The 18,450-nt window shown below is 39.7% G+C and overlaps 1 protein-coding gene across 2 annotated transcripts in view; it reads left to right on the top strand.

Moving 5' to 3' along the window:
• GPC6 (glypican 6) overlaps positions 1–18,450 on the top strand; it is a 1,113,151-nt gene that overhangs the window by 491,466 nt on the left and 603,235 nt on the right. The window lies entirely within an intron of this gene.

Below are 18,450 nucleotides of genomic sequence, written 5' to 3'. Positions count from 1 at the left end.
TCTAAAACTAATTCTTAAAAAGAGTCAACAGAGGAGTTAATGGAGGTGAAAGGCTTCTGAGTAGAAAGAGCATGGTGTAAGAAGTCTCTGAGAAGGAAACGTCATGACTGAAGTATTGAGGAAGAGCCAATGTATTGAGGCTTGAGGCTTATTTTTTCCCCACTTTAACTTCTTTCCTGAGTACATATTTCTCTCCCTGTCTCTCTCTCTCTCTCTCTCTCTATATATATATATATATATATAGGAATCCGTTCTATGATTTATGGGTATTTATTCTGTGGGTTATTTTATATATGAGTCATTCTATATATAAATAGAATATATACATATATACATATATATATACATATTATTATATATTAATATTCGCTTTATAAAATATGCATATTATCCTGAATGTTCTGATAGTAATGCATGTAGAGAATTAATGCATACTAAAAACACAACTATATATGTATAGATATGTATTAACTGTTATATGTGAATAGAGCACACTCATTAGCTGTTTATCTACAGATAGAGGTCTTTTCATCTTAATAATGGCAAGGATTTGGGGTGCCTGAGTGGCTCAGTCGGTTAAGCATCTGACTCTTGGTTTCTGCTCAGGTCTTGGGCTCACAGTTGCTGGGATCGAGCCTCACATCCAGCTCTGCGCTGGCTGTGCAGAGCTTGCTTGGGGTTCTCTCGCTCTCCGTCCCTCCCTCGTTCGCGCATATGAGCGCACACCCCTGTGCTCTCTCTCAAAATAAATAAGTGTGAAAAAAATTGTTAATTATTTAAAAAAAAAAAAAGAATGCAAGGATTGTATTTTATTCCTTTTCCCTGAGCATGAAAGGGTCTCCCTGAGCACCTGCCTTGCTCTTCAAATCTGTGGAAGGTAAGCACTGAAATCGGCTGTTGCCGCAGTGCTAATGTTGACTTGGCTTCTTTTTAACCTACTGACATTTCCTAATTGTGTCATCATTTTCTCATTTCCTGTGTCCTTGTGTGCATGTTTAATTTTTAATGTGGGTCTCTCTATGATCTGACTCCTGTGTTTCTTTCCAATCTCAGACCCTATTCTACTTCTTTCTTCCTCTATCTCTGAGCCCTAAAATCCAGCCTTTTTGAAACATGTAATATTTCCCTCCTTTTGTCACATTTTCTATCTCTATTATTTCTCAGTCTAGGGTAACCACCATCCTGAATTTACTGGCCTCCTGTCACCCATCTGCAAGATCCAGTTCAAGTATCTATTCCCCTGGGAAATAAGTTTTACGTTGATCTTACGTCCCAGAGAAGTGATCATGCCCTTCTTTGTACTAATGCTGTCCATTGTACACATGTCCAAAATAAGACTTCACAAGCTACTTCATAGCTCCATTTTTAAGCTTGTCTCCCTTTCTAGACTGACCAAGCTTTAATCACTGTTGTCCCCATAGGTGTTGGATTACATGGGGCACGTAGAAGCTGTGTTCTGAAGTAAAGTGACTAGTGAAGTGTATTTCATGGTGGTTCCAATGTCATCGTTGAAGGACCTATTATTTAATGTTTCTGGAAAACCTCATTAATAACTGTTACTCTCAGTTTACATGGAAAGAATGCTTTAAGTTTGCATCAGAATAAATGATTATGTTAACAGGAAGTTAGGATATGCTGTGGACTTATAAGAAATACTTTGTATCAGTGCTACAAAACCAATGTAACTTCTTGCTTTCCTATGGCTATAACTTACCTTACATCAGACTTGGTAATATAGCAAGAATGACTTTGATTTTTAATCTCAATGGTAGACCTACAAAGAAAATACTGGTTTGAACTAAACCTGATATTTTCCTAAAAAAAAAAAAAGTCTCATTTCTGAAATTTTCTTCTATTGAACTAATGGTATTAAGAAAGTGAAATATTAATTTTTTGTTACCATTTAGTTCAAACTAACTCATCCCGAGCCAACTGTAAATTCCATTGTGGCACACAAGTCAGCTGCTACTAGGGAGGCATGTCTAGAAGTCCATATTTTCTGATACCAGGATCATTCCCCACTAATAAAATATTGACTCTATCATCTAGGAACATGCCTCAAGTATAGAAGTAACATATGACAAAGTGTTACAGGTGATGAATACTCTCTTTAAGTATCAATCCCTCCTCCAGCTTGACAGAGAGATACAAGGGGAAAGAGTCTGGGATAACATTCAATAATGGCTGGCATCTATTCAGATCCTTTATGTCCCAGGCAGTGTAAGAACTATTACATGGGTATTAATTACACTGATTTTGCAGAACCCTAAGAAATAGGTTGTTATCACTTCCATTTGATTCATGAAATTCTGAGGCTTAGAGATACTCAGTAACACATAGCCAGAAGCAGCATGGTCAAATATGGGACCAAGTCACTGACTGAAAACTTCTTGCTCTTGACCACCATACTGTGTATCCTCTTGGGTTTGGACGAGTCTCCAAAGGCATCTAGTAAGTGTTAATTATACCCTAAGATTACCTGGAGGTAACAAGAGGCTGATGGAAGTTCTCTTGCTTCTTGATCAAGGGAAGACTTGTCTTAGTGATGAACTAGGGGGAAAAAAACCTGTATGAGACTTCATCTTCTGTGAACCTGCCTTGATCTCAGGCAACTGGTAGCTTCAGAGTTCTGAAAGGTCATCCCAAGCACAAGCTGCATAGAGTGCAGAGGGTGGACTGTGGGCAGAGGAAGGCCTGGCCTTTCCCCTCAACCTAAATTCCTAAAAAGGCCATTTTGTTTTTAGATCCTACATATAATTGATAACATGATGACTACACTTAATACTACTGTATTGTATAGTTGAAATTTGTTAGAAGTGTAGAACATAAGTGTTCTCTCACACATACATGTAAAAGTTAAATATGTGAGGTTGTGGATGTGTTAGTTACCTCGGTGATGAGAATCCTTCTACAAAGAGGATGTATATCCAGTCATCACATTGTACACTTTAAATATCTTACAGTTTTGTCAGTCATACCTCAAAAAAACTGAAAAAAGAAAGGCCACATCAATCACGTTTTCAACGAGGCTGCTCCCCCAAAGACTCATCCCTCAGTAAAATATACTCTATAGACAGATGCTGAAGTAAATTAATATGCCAACCTTTGATAGGCTGTCTCCTGCATTCACCTCAAAATTCCAGCAAATGATTGCAAGTTCATTTCCTCACTGGATTTAAGACCTGCATTTTGGTTCCTCTAGTTACATATGCTTTTGAGTTTAAATTGCTTGGCATCCTTTAAAGTTTGCAAAGCACCATGAAAAATCACTGAAATGAAAAGCACTAAAATATGTAAATTGTTGCTATTGTTCTTAAGTGCTTCTTCACATAGGATATGATCATTTCAAAGACAAAGTAAGATTTCTTTCATGTCAACAGCGTTTATGTTTACAGCATGGAATCATTCTTCCATATATGAGCGTTACTACCTCTGTAAAGTTAAGAAAAAGTTGTTTTAAACTTTTGGGATTTATATTTCAGATTCATTAACTTCTTTTTTCTTTCTTTCTGCCTTCTTGTTTTCTTCCCTCTATTTTTGTTGGAAGTTATGAGTCTGGAGGCAGTTGCAAAGCATGCGGTAATAAAATTGTCAGTAAGTAACTGTATCTTCGACACTGGTTTATAGACTCTGATTTTATAAACCAGTTTAATTTTCTTTTAGTGTAAAATATAACAAATATTGATTGGGGGGGACATGCACTCTGCTGTGTAGTATGTGAGCAAAGAGCTTCAAAGTTAATTCTTTAATATAGACAGATTATAAACTAGCACTCAGAGGCACATCTTCAATTTGCTGAAAGGCTATTCCTGTGGCCTCTGGGTCATATTTAAGACAGTTCAGTCTCCCTTCCCCTCCCCCCCTTGCCCTGACATACTTATTATTAAAGACAAAAGTATGTTCTTAGAGTGGCCAAACAGTGACAAATTTGAGATATTTTTCCCGTCGTCCTTACAAATTAGAAGCAGTCTAATGCACTCCTGAAATCGTACAGCCTTACAAAGCCAGGGAATTTTGTTGATCTTGTTTTTCCTGGTGTCTGCTTTTGGAAGCAAAACGACTATTCTCTCAGGAACCTTTGGTCAGAGTTACGACTGATGATCTGAGTCGATAAATGCTTCTTGACCTGTGGTCAGTGTAACAGCAAGGCTCTGGGGACGCGAGGTATCTGCTCAGAATGGAGCTGTAAGCGTGCATGTAGAAGGGCCTGGAAGAGCATGCAGGCAAAGGAGAAGAAAGCCTCCAAGGCCAGAGGGAAATGTACGGACTGGCAGGGAATTTGAAAATAAAAGGTTATACTTGACTTAGCTGTCACCTCTAAGGAAAGAAAACGAGGTTTTTCAAAAATATTATGCAAATGTAAAAGTGACCTAACCAGCATTTATGGATAAATCCATATTCTTGTTCTGAGTCAGGCCTTGATCTTCTGGTGTACAGATAAAATGCAGATCAATTTACTCATTGCATGATTGGCGACCACACTAATTGTGATTCATAACTGTCACCCACCATTTGTGCTATTTGAGAGCAATTCTGAGCGTAGGTAATTACGGTAGATTGCCCCTGTGCCAAGCAGACATTGCATAAATCCTTCAGCTGAGGTAAGACTGACAAGCTGTGAGTAATAGACTGCACCTTGGAACAGATTTATATTGGAGGCCCAGTTAGCTGGAGTACTTCACACTTTTCATTTCTCAATAACTTGACTGGAACTAAGGCAGTCAGTTATTTCCCAAATTCTCCATTTTCATGAAAGGATAATCAATAAAGAGCAACTATTAATTTAGAGTCACTCTGATAGAGCAGGACTAGACAGTTTTACTATGATATTGATTACTTCCGTAATTTACCACGGGTCCTAAATGCCAACGTGATCCAGGCACTTTGAAGGTCATTAGAAGCAAGTTGCTTCCTAGAAATGCAAGTTCACTCATTGGTTAGCACAAAGGCTTTGTGATCATGACACTTGGATTCCTGGATTCTTCAAAGAGTGGCATAATTTCACCAATCACGCATCGCATCACACAGCCAAAGATCAAAGAATAAAGTTAAGAGGTGGTTCTTCTTTAAAGGTGAGGTTCTCTCAGTGAGGTTCAGGAATGATTCTAAGCCACGGCAGGACCTTGGGGAGCCAGCCAGTTGTTATCTTGCACCCGATCTTTTATGGAGGAGATTTCCACCCCCATCAGATGTCATGCAAAGAGCTCTCGACAAACAATGTTTTATACATGATGCAGGTTTCAAATCAAGTGTGCAAAGAAATCCTGGACATCCCTTCTCTCCAAAGTCCCCTAGCTTCCCAGAGAATATCTCTGATGGGACATCTTGTGATTTCTAAAATCAAATATCTAGCACACAGAATTCATGAATTTTGTGAATTACAAATTCCATCAGTTACTTACCTTTCCCCAGGACCATGTTACTGTGCTAGCATTCTTTGGACCACCTGCTTTGTCTACAAGAAGATTTGAGATTTTGGAGTAATTGCCCAAGTCTTCATCTCTTTTATCCTTTCTTATCTAGATCATTGCTGAATCCTGCAAGACTTTTTTCCTTTACCTTGTTCCATGAGCTTCTGCCACATCCATTCTAAGGGTTTCCTCAAATGGAATGGCAGTAAGCAACGGCCATACCATTGTTCATCAGGGTTATTGTACTTGCCTCATAGTATCTATTCCCTTTGCAGTTCTCTCAGTAGATTTCCCCCTGACCAATCACCTATTCACCTGAAGCCAAGTGAGCCTCTTTTGACTTTTTCAACCATAATGGCTTCTCATTTGGTTTTCAGTCCCAAACTGCCAAGCCTTAATACATACCAGATCCTTTGGCTACAAATATTCTCTCTCTCCAAAACAAATCAAAACCTTTGGTTTTACAAAACACTACCTTTGTTATATGGAACAATAAACTGCAGTTTTAAGATGATATGTGATTGTTATATTTTGTTATATTTGATCTTGCCTACTTTTTAGTATGTCTTTTTAAATAATTTATGTGACTTAGTTTTTAAAATGGACCTTGCTAGCTATAAACACAGTAAAGGATGTGATTCACATCTACTAGGAATAAATTAGTTAACACCACTGATGAACTAACAAAATTTGAGACTCTCTGAGGTGTTGGTTATAGCATTTTTTGATCATTTTTTTTTTTTTTACATGTTAAAATTGTTTGGGAGGAGTGGTGCCTGGCCGGCTTAGTCAGTAGAGCATATGACTCTTGATCTCAGGGTGGTGACTTCACCCATGTTTGGTGTAGAAATGTCTTAAAAATAAAATCTTTAGAGGCACCTGGGTGTCTATCAGTCAAGTCTGACTCTTGATTTTGGTTCAAGTCATGATCTCACAGTTGTGAGATTGAGCTCCACATCGGGCTCTGCGCTGGGCATGGAGCCTTCCTGGGATTCTCCAAGATTCTCTCCCTTGCTCTCTGCCCATCCCCTGTGCACACACTCTCTCATAAATAAATAAATAAATAAATAAATAAATAAATAAATAAACACAATTTTTAGAAAAAAATTGTGAGAAGACATACACATATAATAGAGGCCAGCTATAACCAGATTCTTGACAAATATTGGTTAACAAAGATTGTGTAGGGTTAATGGTAGAAGGGGTAGATGTTCAAGGCCAAAGTCAAAAGAATAAAAGGAAAAAAAAAAAAAAAAAAAAAAAAATATATATATATATATATATATATATATATATATATATAGTCCTGGAAGATTAGAATCAAGTCCTTTAGTAAAAAGTTAGTTGGAGATAAAAATGAGTGGTTAGTTGATGTTTTCATAACTCTCATAAGATATGTCTATCTAGTTGGAAAAGATTAATGTTTCATAGGCTATGGACCATTGTCTGTTCATGAAGGTATATAAAAACAAATAAATAACATAGTATCTTTTTTTATAATGAAGTCCATATGTTCTGCGGAAGGGCAACTTACTTGGTTTTAAGTATTGGAAATCTCCATGCTTACAAATACATGTAACCAAATATCACAGTTGAAGATGCATTGAAGGCAGTTGAAGACATTTAAGAATTTTTCAAGTAGGGTATACAAGGAAGTCAGTTTTATTCCCCTTACCTTCGTATGTGTTATTTAGATTGTAAACTTTTTAAAAAAATAAGATGAGTATAACCTACATTTCCACTCACCTATGTTCTAGAAGATAGAATCATATTGAGGGACAAAGCTTAACCTCTAAATTAATATATTGCCTCAGATTACATGCATTACTTCTTAGTGCAGGTTAATCTTTTGGGGGTAATTATGGTCCCATTTAACAAAAATGCACAATGGTGAATTACAGGGTACCCTAGAGATACAGAGATATAGAATAACTAATGAATCCCAAAGGTGTCTTATCTGATTTTAGTGCTGACCTCTTAAATGTAAAATCATCGCTGTTATCCCTGTTGAAAGAATTTTTAGTTTATGGAATGGGCCTGTGCCTCCAAGAATAACACAGTGCTGTTCTTAAGTTGTATCCTTTTCCTGAAAGTTAACTTTTTGATATGATGAAAAAAGTCAACATTTGTGAAACTCAGCCTTTTAGCCCAGATACAACCCTGTCACCTATGTGAGTACAGCATCAGCTCAATGACAAACGGGCCGTAAGTGACTGCAACATGGTATTTGATGCAAAATTTTGATATCTCACTCAAATCCTACCGTGGGTGTTCTAAGATTTTGACATGGTCCAAGGTCAATTTGCAAGAGTGAAAAAGCTGTGTTCTAAGTTGTTTATGTTCCTGTATAGTATTTCTATTAGCTCTTAAGTTTGTAACAACTGCTTGCAGACCATCATTTAGCAAAAGAAGTGGATCATTAGAATCAGTATTTTGTCTTTTTTTTCAGTGAAAATAAAAAAAAATTGAAGGAAATTTGTGGAAGTATACTGAAAATTGGGACATATGGCATGGTGCTATTGATAATGGATTTTGCATGTGTACTTGGCAAGGGGGGTCTGAAATGTTTCCTTTGTTAAAAATGTCAAATTAATCAATTTCATGAAAGTAACATATTATTGCATAGTATACTGCATTATGCCCAAGGAAAATTATTTTAAATGAACTTGAATTTGGGGAAGGAGAAGGAAAGATGAGGCAAGGAGATACTGTAAGCATTTTCATCACCAAATCACCATTAAAAATATTGAGGTGTTTGTCATAAGAATTTTTACAAAAGAAACATTGTTTGTGGGCAGTTTGCTAACATAGTCTTGTAAGATAACGTTTCCTGTGACTGGCTTCATTCTCCTGAAGTAAAACACGTATGTTTATCACCTTAAACTTGGCTTAAGACCAAACAAATATAATTGTTACTGGTGGCAAAAGGACCAGCTTGCTCTGGGTCACTCATTTTTAGCTCAGTAGACACCCTGATGGATTCAAAACTGAAATGCAGTGCTACAGAATATACTATTTTTAACTCCGTGGTGGTGACATTGGACTCATTGGGCAGTGCTTGGGCTCAGCTCCCTACAACTCTCATTGATATCATTTTTTGAACATTAATCCTCTGGGACATAATTGTTCCTTTTTTAATAATCAGTATGCTAAACATTGTATGACTGGGAAGCTACTGCCTGAAAAGAGATGTGCCATAATGAAGGTACTCCTTTTTGAGATAATTTTAGCTGCTTATCAGAGCAGCGACAGCTGTATTTTGGACTTAGGGTTTCTATTTAATGCACTGTGGAAAAGCAACAAGTACTCCACCAGAAAATCATATTTTGTTGAAAGAAGTAAAGCAAAATGAGCTACGGTTCTATACTAAGGAATCTTAAAACAGGGAAAATGTAACTTGGGAGCATATATTTTTCAGTGTTCTGAGTCACTTTTTGTTTTTTTTTTTTTTTAGTTTGTGCTTGTATATTGCTTCAGAGTAAAAATATTTTTGGAATCCTTATCAGTCAGAAAAACATCATCAATCAAAATTAGTTGGATTCTGTAGCTAAAATAATCCCATTTCACTCGCTTGTGGAATGGCTGTTGAGGCTTTATTTTTACAAGCAAATGGCAAATGCTTGCTCCAATGTATAGCTGATGCAAATTAAGTATATCCTCTATTTCACAAATGAAGGGAGAATTATTGGAAACACTCTTTCCCTGATCAGTAAAAACTGATTACCATCAAAGAAGGGCCTGATTACTAACCACCAGCTTAGTGTTCAGCCGGAACATCTGGCCAACTCAGAGGGGAAAATTTGCTGAGCTTAAGAAATGTTTATTCCAACTTTCAACTCATGCATGTATAGAACACAGATGAGGAAACATCTGATGTCCTTCGGATTTCTGTTGTTAAACAAATGTAACTCATCTTCAAGCAAAAATTGAGTAAGTTTGTTTCCTCATTGATTTGACTTCTTAAGCTCTTTAGTAACAAGGACTAGAAAAAAAAAAGGGGTAAGAAAACTAAGAGTGATTAGAGCCCTTAAAAATATCTGAAGGATGTTACATTTCTTCATATATACTTTGATCTAAGTGGACTTGTATTAGTTTAATTTAATTTATGTTGTTGAGTGCATGCCACACTCTAGGCACAGAACCTTGTGCATCCTGGAGACCGTGAGCTCAGGACCTACCCATGCTTCGACTGCAACACTGTTGCTCTGATTTACGCCCTGTCTGTGGCTGACACAGGTCCTCCTATCCCTTAGTGCTTGGCTATTACTAACCTGCAGAGCAAATGACTCTGCTTAGTGTCATTTGCCCTGAGAATCCTTCCTTGACCATTCAAGAGTAGGTCCATAGAGTAATTAAGGTTATCTGTTCCTTATGTATAGTTGGCATCCAGATTTCTTATTTGCTTCCCAATCCTCTCCACCCAGCTGTAAATATAATCCAGTGACTGTGTTTTCATTCACCATTGTATTTCAGGCTCCAGAACTGAGCCTGAGCCATACCAGTCACTTGGTAAATATTGGTTGAATGAATTAATGAATCAATGAAAGAAACACCTCTTGTGTCCTCAGGGCAGTTTCATCTAACAAAGAAAGTATGGATAAAAATGACAATGAGGCAGGGCACCTGGGTAGCTCAGTTGGTTAAGTATCTGACTTTGGCTTAGGTCATGATCTCACGGTTCATGAATTGAGCTCCACATTGGGCTCTGCACTGATAGCTCAGAGGCTGCTTGGGATTCTTTCTCTCCCTCTCTCTCTGCCATTGCCTGACTCTTGCTTGTTCTCTCTCTCTCTCTCTCTCAAAATAAATAAACTTAAAAACAAATGACAGTAAGACAAAGCAGAGTAAGGGAAATGCTGAAAGAGAAATAGGAAAAGAGTGGGTATGTATAGTCATGGCCATCAGGACATTCTTCATAGGGGAATTGGTTTTGGAGAGACATGTTGGGCTAAGTAGGTTACTAATAAGAATTGTATTTTTTCATCCATTCTTTTTATTTTAACTTAATTTTGAAAGAAGTACACATTCATGGTAAAGTATTCAGTCCTCAGTCATCTTTGGGTTGTTCTCTGCAATATTTGTTTGTTTGTTGGTTTGTTTTCCTTCAGTTTCTTTCAAGAAAAGGATGCTCTTTTACCAGATTCTGACCTGGCAGCTTCATGGAATTACTTTTTCCCACTACAAAAGTGGGATTGAAACCCTAATTTCCAAAAACATAGTAGCTAGCTAAAATTAGCATGGATTTAGTGTTCTGGGTCAACTTAAAGGGACATGTGAACATCAGCTAAAAAGAAAAAAAAAGTTTCTAAATCCTGTAAATCTCAGTGGGAATTTTTCATTGGCTCGCTCCACTGCAATCTTTTTCTCAAGGATAAGGTTTTCTAAGTCAATATTTTCCTAAAAGCCTGCCCTTTTGTCTGCCACTAAATATGGCAGTCTTTGTTTCTTCAATGACCATGTGAGAACAGAAGGAAAATTTCTTCTCAGAGAAGACAGAGCAAAGAAATATATACTTCTTGCCAAAGGTGATCCCAGCTTACTAGCATGAAGGAATGTACACTTCCTCTAAATGGAATGTGCTATGCTTTCTGAAGCTGACCCCATTTATTTAGTCTTATGAAATAGCTGGTAAAGTGATCCAGGGTAGAGAGAAGGGCAAGCTGTGAGGAGCCTGCTGAGTTTGGCAAATCAGGAGTTGTGGAGGGTGGCAGTGGCCTCTGGGAGCGGAGGTGCTCGGGTCAGGGAGGATCCACTTCTCTGCCACTCCCTGCTTCCCAGCCTCTTGGCATTGTTTTTCGTCTCTCACTCCCCTTCCTCTGATACCTGTTTGCCTGCCTTCTGCCTCCACCCTGACCCCTTCCAGAGTTTCTCATTAGCATTTTTCTCTTGTCCCCGTTCACTTGCTTTTATTTTCTTTGTTCTTATGCTGTGGTTATTTAGGGTGTGGTTTGGCATCTCCACCAGAAAGTGGTTGAAGGCAGAGAAGGTGGCATGCGTGCAAAAGCTCTGAGTGGGTGCAGACCCAGGAAGGCTGATGTATACTTCACCCTCTAAGTGGGGAAGTCAGTATTTTCTGACGTTGGTAAGCATCAGCATCCCCTGGGAAGCAAAAAGTGCTTCATCTCTACCCCAGACCTCTGGGGCTTAGATTTATGTATTTATGGAGCAAGTAGCTGAGAACTGCTTGGCGTTGGGGGAGGGCGTAACCTACCAGTCTGTTATCCTGGGCTGCATGTTAAAACCGAACATTCCTGAGCAAAAACGGATAGTTGGTCGCCCTGTTTAGGGACAAAGACCAGAGCCTAAACCAAGTCCACCATCTACTTTGTCTTTCAATCCTAATTATTCTTAAAAAATCCTCACAAATCTATACTTTAGGGATATAAAATAGACATATTACTTATTTTTATTTTTAGATAGGCCTCAGTTATTCCAGGAGTAAATGTATGTGTGTATATATATACATTTATATATATGCAGTAATCTCATGACGTTGATTTTAGAATTACATGAGATTACAAGATACATGTAAGGCACTTAACATAGTGCCTAATCTAAGGGCTCACTAAATATTAGCTATTAATTCCCGGAATGCCCAAAGGTATTTCCTTCTTGCCTTCTTAAAATACAAACCTCTGGTGAAGGAGGGGTCTCACTGGTCTTCTAAGCTGACAGCTGGTCTGATACTACCAGAGTCTCTTCAAGCTGAGGAACTGAGCTGTTTTATACCATCCCCTTCAGAGCTGGGCCCTCTGGCCAGTGTGCCAGAATTTTCTCTCTCTCCACTCTCAGCGAGCGGCTCCTGGAGAGACTTATGCCTGCTCTGTACATTCATCTGGTTTAGGGGCTTCTCCACACTCGGCCACAGCAGGAGAGGGAGGCTTCTCATTTCTTTCTGGATTCTTCTGTGGATGCTGATGATTTTTTTCAGTGGATGTCTGTGCCAAGGTTCAGTGATAGCTGTTCGAAATTTGCCTGCACAAGTCAGCTTTCCAAATTCTTTAACTAGTTCTCAGCACTTAAACTCAATATTAATATTAAATCAAGACCTACTTCGAGAAAATAAGTCTTTTCTGTCCACGTGCTCTCTTGGTCAAAAAGGGGTTACAGTAATTTGGCACTGACTTAAGCAGCTTTCGTTAGGATGGCTTATAATTTGCTGACCAGTTGAAACACAAACCAAAGCACAGCACTCTAGGGAGACAAGGATGCACATCATAACCTCACCTGGTGCTCCTTGCCACCCGCCTTATCCTTAGTCTCAGCAACCTGTTTTGGTCGCAGACACCATGGTCTTTGTTCACCCTGTTTCATGCTAACCCGAATGCATCTGCCTACGGACTGCCAGAATAACCAAACCTGTCGTCCGTACCAGCAAGTTGTTTCAGTCACTTTGATGGAAATCAAGTCACGTACAAGGTCAGGAAGTACGTCAGTGAACTAATCGGAAACACAACCCAAGACGACGGACTCCCAGTTCTGGGCACTGCACTAGATCATGCTTCCTTCCTCGGTGGAAGGCTTCCCATGGCAGGAAGAACCAGAGAGCAAGCCTCTCAATTATAGATGACTGTTCGTCTCATTTTCCCATGTGGCTAATTGGAGATGTAGGGGAGAGCTGCTCTCCTGGCTTCATGTCTCCTTTCAGGTCTGACGTCTCACCCGCGACGGGGGCGACACTGCAATTTCATTTCGTTAAGGGTCAAACGGAGCGGACTCTGAGGAGTCCCAGAATTACAGGTTCTGTGTCCTGGTTCACACTGAGGTCTGCAGTTCATTCTTTGTTTACCCTTTTCAACTAAAATAAATAACTTTAAAAAGTCTGCCGCATGCCGTGCATAGTTGATAGGAAAGAACTGTGGACGACGGAGGAGAAACCGTCACAATATTTGACTACCAGCTAAAGAAAATGGTGTTAAGTTCCCTACCCTTATGAATTTTAAATGGGGGGTCGGGGGGATCAAATGGCTTAGGTTTGATACCAAAAGTTTGGGGGTTATTGTATGATAAAGATGAGGATTCTGGTAGGTAGAGCCCAGTTGCCAAAACTGCATTTCTGCTTGGGGCAGTGACTCACGAATCATATTTTTGAAGGAGAATTCGTACATATCTGACAATATGCTTTTTGCACGTAGTGCTTTTACTTTCCCATTTCCTTTTCTACAGTATTTGCTCAGGGGTCTTTGAGAACGAAGCCCCTAAACTATGAATAAAATGTCCCTAATGATAAAGAAAAGTAATGACGTCAACTCACACTGGATAACTGTAGGATGACTCATTATACTGGATACTTTTTGCTCTATGTACAAAAAATCAAGCATTGCTTAGGTTTAGACCTGTCTGTGGGAACCCCGTTTTAATCGCCGTCATCCAAAAGAGTTATTGATGACTAGGTTGTACGTTAGACTGAAAAATGTCCATTCGGTTTGGCAACAGCTAAAGCCCTATGTTTCCTGCTTATTCACTCCTGTCTTTCAGATAATATGGAGTGCATGCATAGTATGGAGTTTTCATGTACAGAAATGAAGGGCTTCGATTGGAAAGTCTAACCTTGGACATCTGGAGGTGGGCAGCGAGGCACCATTTGAGAGGGTAGTGATGTAAGAGGAGATGTGCTTTGGAGATAGTAAAGGGCAGTCAAAGCAGAAGGAAGAGAAACAAGAAGACAGAAGTATGTGTCAATGCTTCTGTAATAGTCTATGTGGGGAAAAAAAAAAAAACAAAGACAAAGCAAACAAAATGTTCTCATAGACGCTTGGTTGCAAAGAGGGAGTAATCAAATTCCCAAATGTCAGTCCTGCACAGGCTTTGCTGGGCCCATTCTTCTCCCCATTCTTCAGATTAAGATCTGTCTCTGAAAGACTGAGAGACAGGTGCCCCATCACAGTGTCATTCTGATGAGTTGTCTGCTGGCCCAGAGTCCGGACTTCTTGACTCCTTCCCCCATCCGTTTTTACGATGACACACTGCCTTTAGGAATGAGTAGAGCATTAGGAAAAGTTGGAGTCCCATCAAATGTAAGAATTCTTTCTATTCAGAGCTTATATTCTCTATTGCTTACATTGTGAGACATTTTTTCCTCAATTCCTTCCAATATATAGTAGATAGATAGGACACTGTTTATCCTTGCCAAGAAAGCTCTTGTATGAAAATTTAGCCCCAAAACAAGTGGAGAATAAGAAATGGAGATAGTTTTAAGATAAAGTAGTAAAGTACTCCTCTAGTTAGTGTGTTTACTTAGCTTATGTATACATTTCAACCTCTTCTATTTAGCTTATATAGGCCAAGAATTTTTCAGCAGATTAAAAATAGTCCATGTGTCCTTTACTTCTGTATGACTGAAGGGTTCCTGGGGACTGTTAAATTGCCTCTTTGCCAAATTTCTTAGCTAATCAGAAGCCAGAGTAGCTTCTCTCTCATGATTTTCTCACCTATTCATTGGCTCAGTCTATGGCCTTCAACTAGGCAACCTCTTTGGGGAATATTATCTGTGATTTCCACAGCCATCAAACCATTACCTGCCCCGCTTCCCTCACCAGGGTGTCTTCTTATTAGACTTTACTAAGCACGGAGTCTCAAAAGACTGCTGTTAGCACTGGCTTCCATAACAAAGTACCAAAGACTGGGTGGCATAAAGAATATATTTCTTACGGTTCTGGAGGCTAGAAAACCCAAGGTCAAGGTGCCACAGATTTAGTTCCTGGTGAATGCCCTCTTCCACGGCCTGCAGATGGCCATCTTCTCACTTTGATCTCACAAGACAAAGAGAGTGACTTCCTATCTCTTCTTCTTTCAAGAACACTTATCCCATCAGAGAGACCAGACCTTCATGACCATAACTAAATGTAACTACCTCCCAATGGCCCCACCAGCTTAGGGTTTCAACACAGGAATTTGAGGGGGTTGCACACATGTAGCCTGTAACAACTGCTATTGGCCAATACTGACATTAGATTCATTAGAAAGGTATAGGATGGGAAGCCCAGCTTGCCGGCTGTCGGCTTCAAGACTTCTCTTCAGGCAGAGGCCTTGTAGCAAGCAGTCTATATAGCCGAAGAGATCTCTTTTGCCATGTGGCTGACAGCTCAAGTACAAGGAGGTAAGTCCAGACCAGGCAGTGAGCAGACCCGCCTTGGCTTAGATGCCTCCATCCACACAGCAGCCAATGTTTCTGACAGAGTCGTGTGCCTGTCCCCATTGAATATAAGGGGCGTGATAGTAAAGTCACCACATTCAGGGACACCCAAAACTATGAAGATCACTCTGGATCTTGACAGTTTGATTTCTCGTTCCTCCAGGTCTAGACCCAATTTGCCAATCAGGGTCATTTTTCCTGTAGGTACTATTCCTGAGTAATATAGTTGGTATGTACCAAGTGACCAGGGGACAGCGCTTCAGCATTCACTGAAGGTCAAGTTTTCTCATGAGGAAGGAAAAAGACCTCTGGTAACCATTTACTGACACGCCTGGGTTAGTGGACATCTTTTCTTCTGTCTCACGTATTCTCAGAGTCATTGTTAAGACCACTGGATTATTTGGGGGAGTTACCACAAAGTGCTTTATACTTTTAACTTGATCAGGAGATAAGTTATGCTAATAGTATACACTTTTCTCCCGGCTCTCCTTAACATATTACTTTTACCAGAATCCCAGACACTAATGACACACTTGATGCTATATTTAGTAAAAGTCATTTATAATACCTGCATGATGGATTAACTTTTACAGGAACTCTTTTTAATAATATAATGTTGTATTCTGAGGAACAGCCTAATGCATAAATTAACTAAGTTAATACGGAGGTATACTCATCATAATCATAATAAGGGTTGGTTCATCAATAAGCATCTATTTAGAAGCCCCAGTGAATCATGTCCTGTTCTGGGTTATGGAAATTTTTGGCGAAAAAGACAGAAAAAACTTCTTTAAGGAGCTTGCACCGGACTGGGGAGAGACCGTCAACAGGTTTAAAACAGGGGCGCCTGGGTGGCTCAGTTAAGCGTCCGACTTCAGCTCAGGTCACGGTCTCGCAGTCCGTGGGTTCGAGCCCCGCGTCGGGCTCTGGGCTGATGGCTCAGAGCCTGGAGCCTGCTTCCGATTCTGTGTCTCCCTCTCTCTCTGCCCCTTCCCCATTCATACTCTGTCTCAAAAATAAATAAACGTTAAAAAAAAATTTAAAACATAATGATTTCAGCTGTAGTCAGCTAATGTGGTAGATAGGGGACGGGGTGGCGTGGGGTGGGATGAGTAGAAGTGGCAGAGGAATGAGGAGTGCCCGATTTAACCAGAAAGATCAGGGCCAGTGGAGGCCCAGGGGAGGAGCTGCCATCTTAGTTGAGGCAGGAAGAAGGGTTGAAAAAGAGACGCCCATGCCAAGTCCAAGGGAGAAGCATCCCAAGAGAAAGAGGAGCAAATGCCCCGAGATAGAAAAGTAGTTGATATGCACCCAGACTGTGATCATGACACTCACTGTACTTATGGCCAATAACCACTGGGCTTACTATGTGCCCTGGCACTGTGCTAAGTACTTAATGTTCATTATCTCATTTCTTTTTCAAACCACGCACAAGACTACAGAGGAGACCCCTGGGCCTACAGGGGTGAGATGACGTGCTTAAAGTCACACAGCTTCTTACATTTCATACCTGAGACTTGAACCAAGGTCCAAGACCTAGATTCTAAAGCATTGTCCTCAAGCCAAACCTAGAGTTTTCTAGAACCCCATTGTTGTCACTGACTTCAGTCTTGCTCTGCCTCTTGCCTCTGAAAAGCTGAGGGAGGCTAACAAACAAACAAAAAAAGATGCCGAGAGTGATCAGGGAGAAATAAAAAGCACATGTGTTTGGCCAGGCAAGCATTACTTTGCAGTCTATTAGCTACAGTTAAATATTTAACACCTTTGAAAGCTCTGGGTTGATGACATTTTCAAATTGCCCATTTCTGTTTACTTTGAGGCAGACTGCAACATTACTGTATTCGAGAACAGTCAGCTCAGCCTTGCTCTGCTTAAACGGAGTGGTTCGTTCTTAACACCCAAGGCAGAAGTTGGCTAACGTTGTCTAAACAAACCAGTTTCAACAGAATTTTAAAGTTACTCAGAGATATATTGCTGTCAGAAAATATTTCTCTGAAAAGGCACAAAATTCTGCAACATGACTCATTATTTGCTGACTGTTTTTGTAGGCAAATAACGGACTTTTTTTAAATGGAGGGCTGTAGCCATGGAGGGCTCAAGCCAGAAACAATAAACTCCCTTTGGAAAACACACAATTCAGTTTCATTTGCCTTTAAAACCTTTTTTTTTTTTTTTCCATTTGTACATTTTTCCCCCACTTTAAAGAGCACTGGCCTGGAGAGACATGCAAACATTTTTTCACAGGTAACTATTTTAGAAGAACATAATGCAGGTAATCTATCATAGTTATGCTTTATCAATTTAGGAGGGTGCATTTCATTATATTAACAATAATAACAATAATAACTCATATGTGTTGGACCCTTACTATGTGCAGACAGGTCAAAGCACTGTAACTACAACCTGAAATAAATGCTGAGAACAGTTCGTGAAAAACTTTTTTTAACGTTTATTCATTTTTGAGAGATGGAAAGAGACAGAGCATGAGTGGGGGAGGGGCAGAGAGAGAGGGAGACACAGAATCCGAAGCCAGCTCCAGGCTCCGAGCTGTCAGCACAGAGCCTGACGCAGGGCTCAAACCCTCCAACCGTGAGATCATGACCTGAGCTGAAGTCAGATGCTTAACCTACTGAGTCACCCACACGCCCCGAGAACATTTCCATTTTACAGAGGAAGAAGCTGAGCCCAAGACACCAACTCTCTTTCTTGCCCTCACAAAACTGTCTCCAGAAGAATATGCAAAGTATTTCCTTTTGAACCACGATGTCAGACTGGCCTAATGAACTAATATTACCTGGATCCATTAATATATTGCATTGGTTGATCTTTTCAAGGTATGTTCAATTACATGTATTCACCTGGAAGGCCAGAAAAAAATTGGAATGTGTGCCTCTGCCCTTGGCT

This window comes from Panthera pardus, unplaced genomic scaffold (genome assembly GCF_024362965.1).
Source record: "Panthera pardus isolate Hobbes unplaced genomic scaffold, ASM2436296v1 HiC_scaffold_1, whole genome shotgun sequence".
NCBI classification, from domain to species: domain Eukaryota; kingdom Metazoa; phylum Chordata; class Mammalia; order Carnivora; family Felidae; genus Panthera; species Panthera pardus.
The sequence above is the reverse complement of the archived record's forward strand: the minus strand, read 5'-3'. Positions and strand labels throughout refer to the sequence as shown.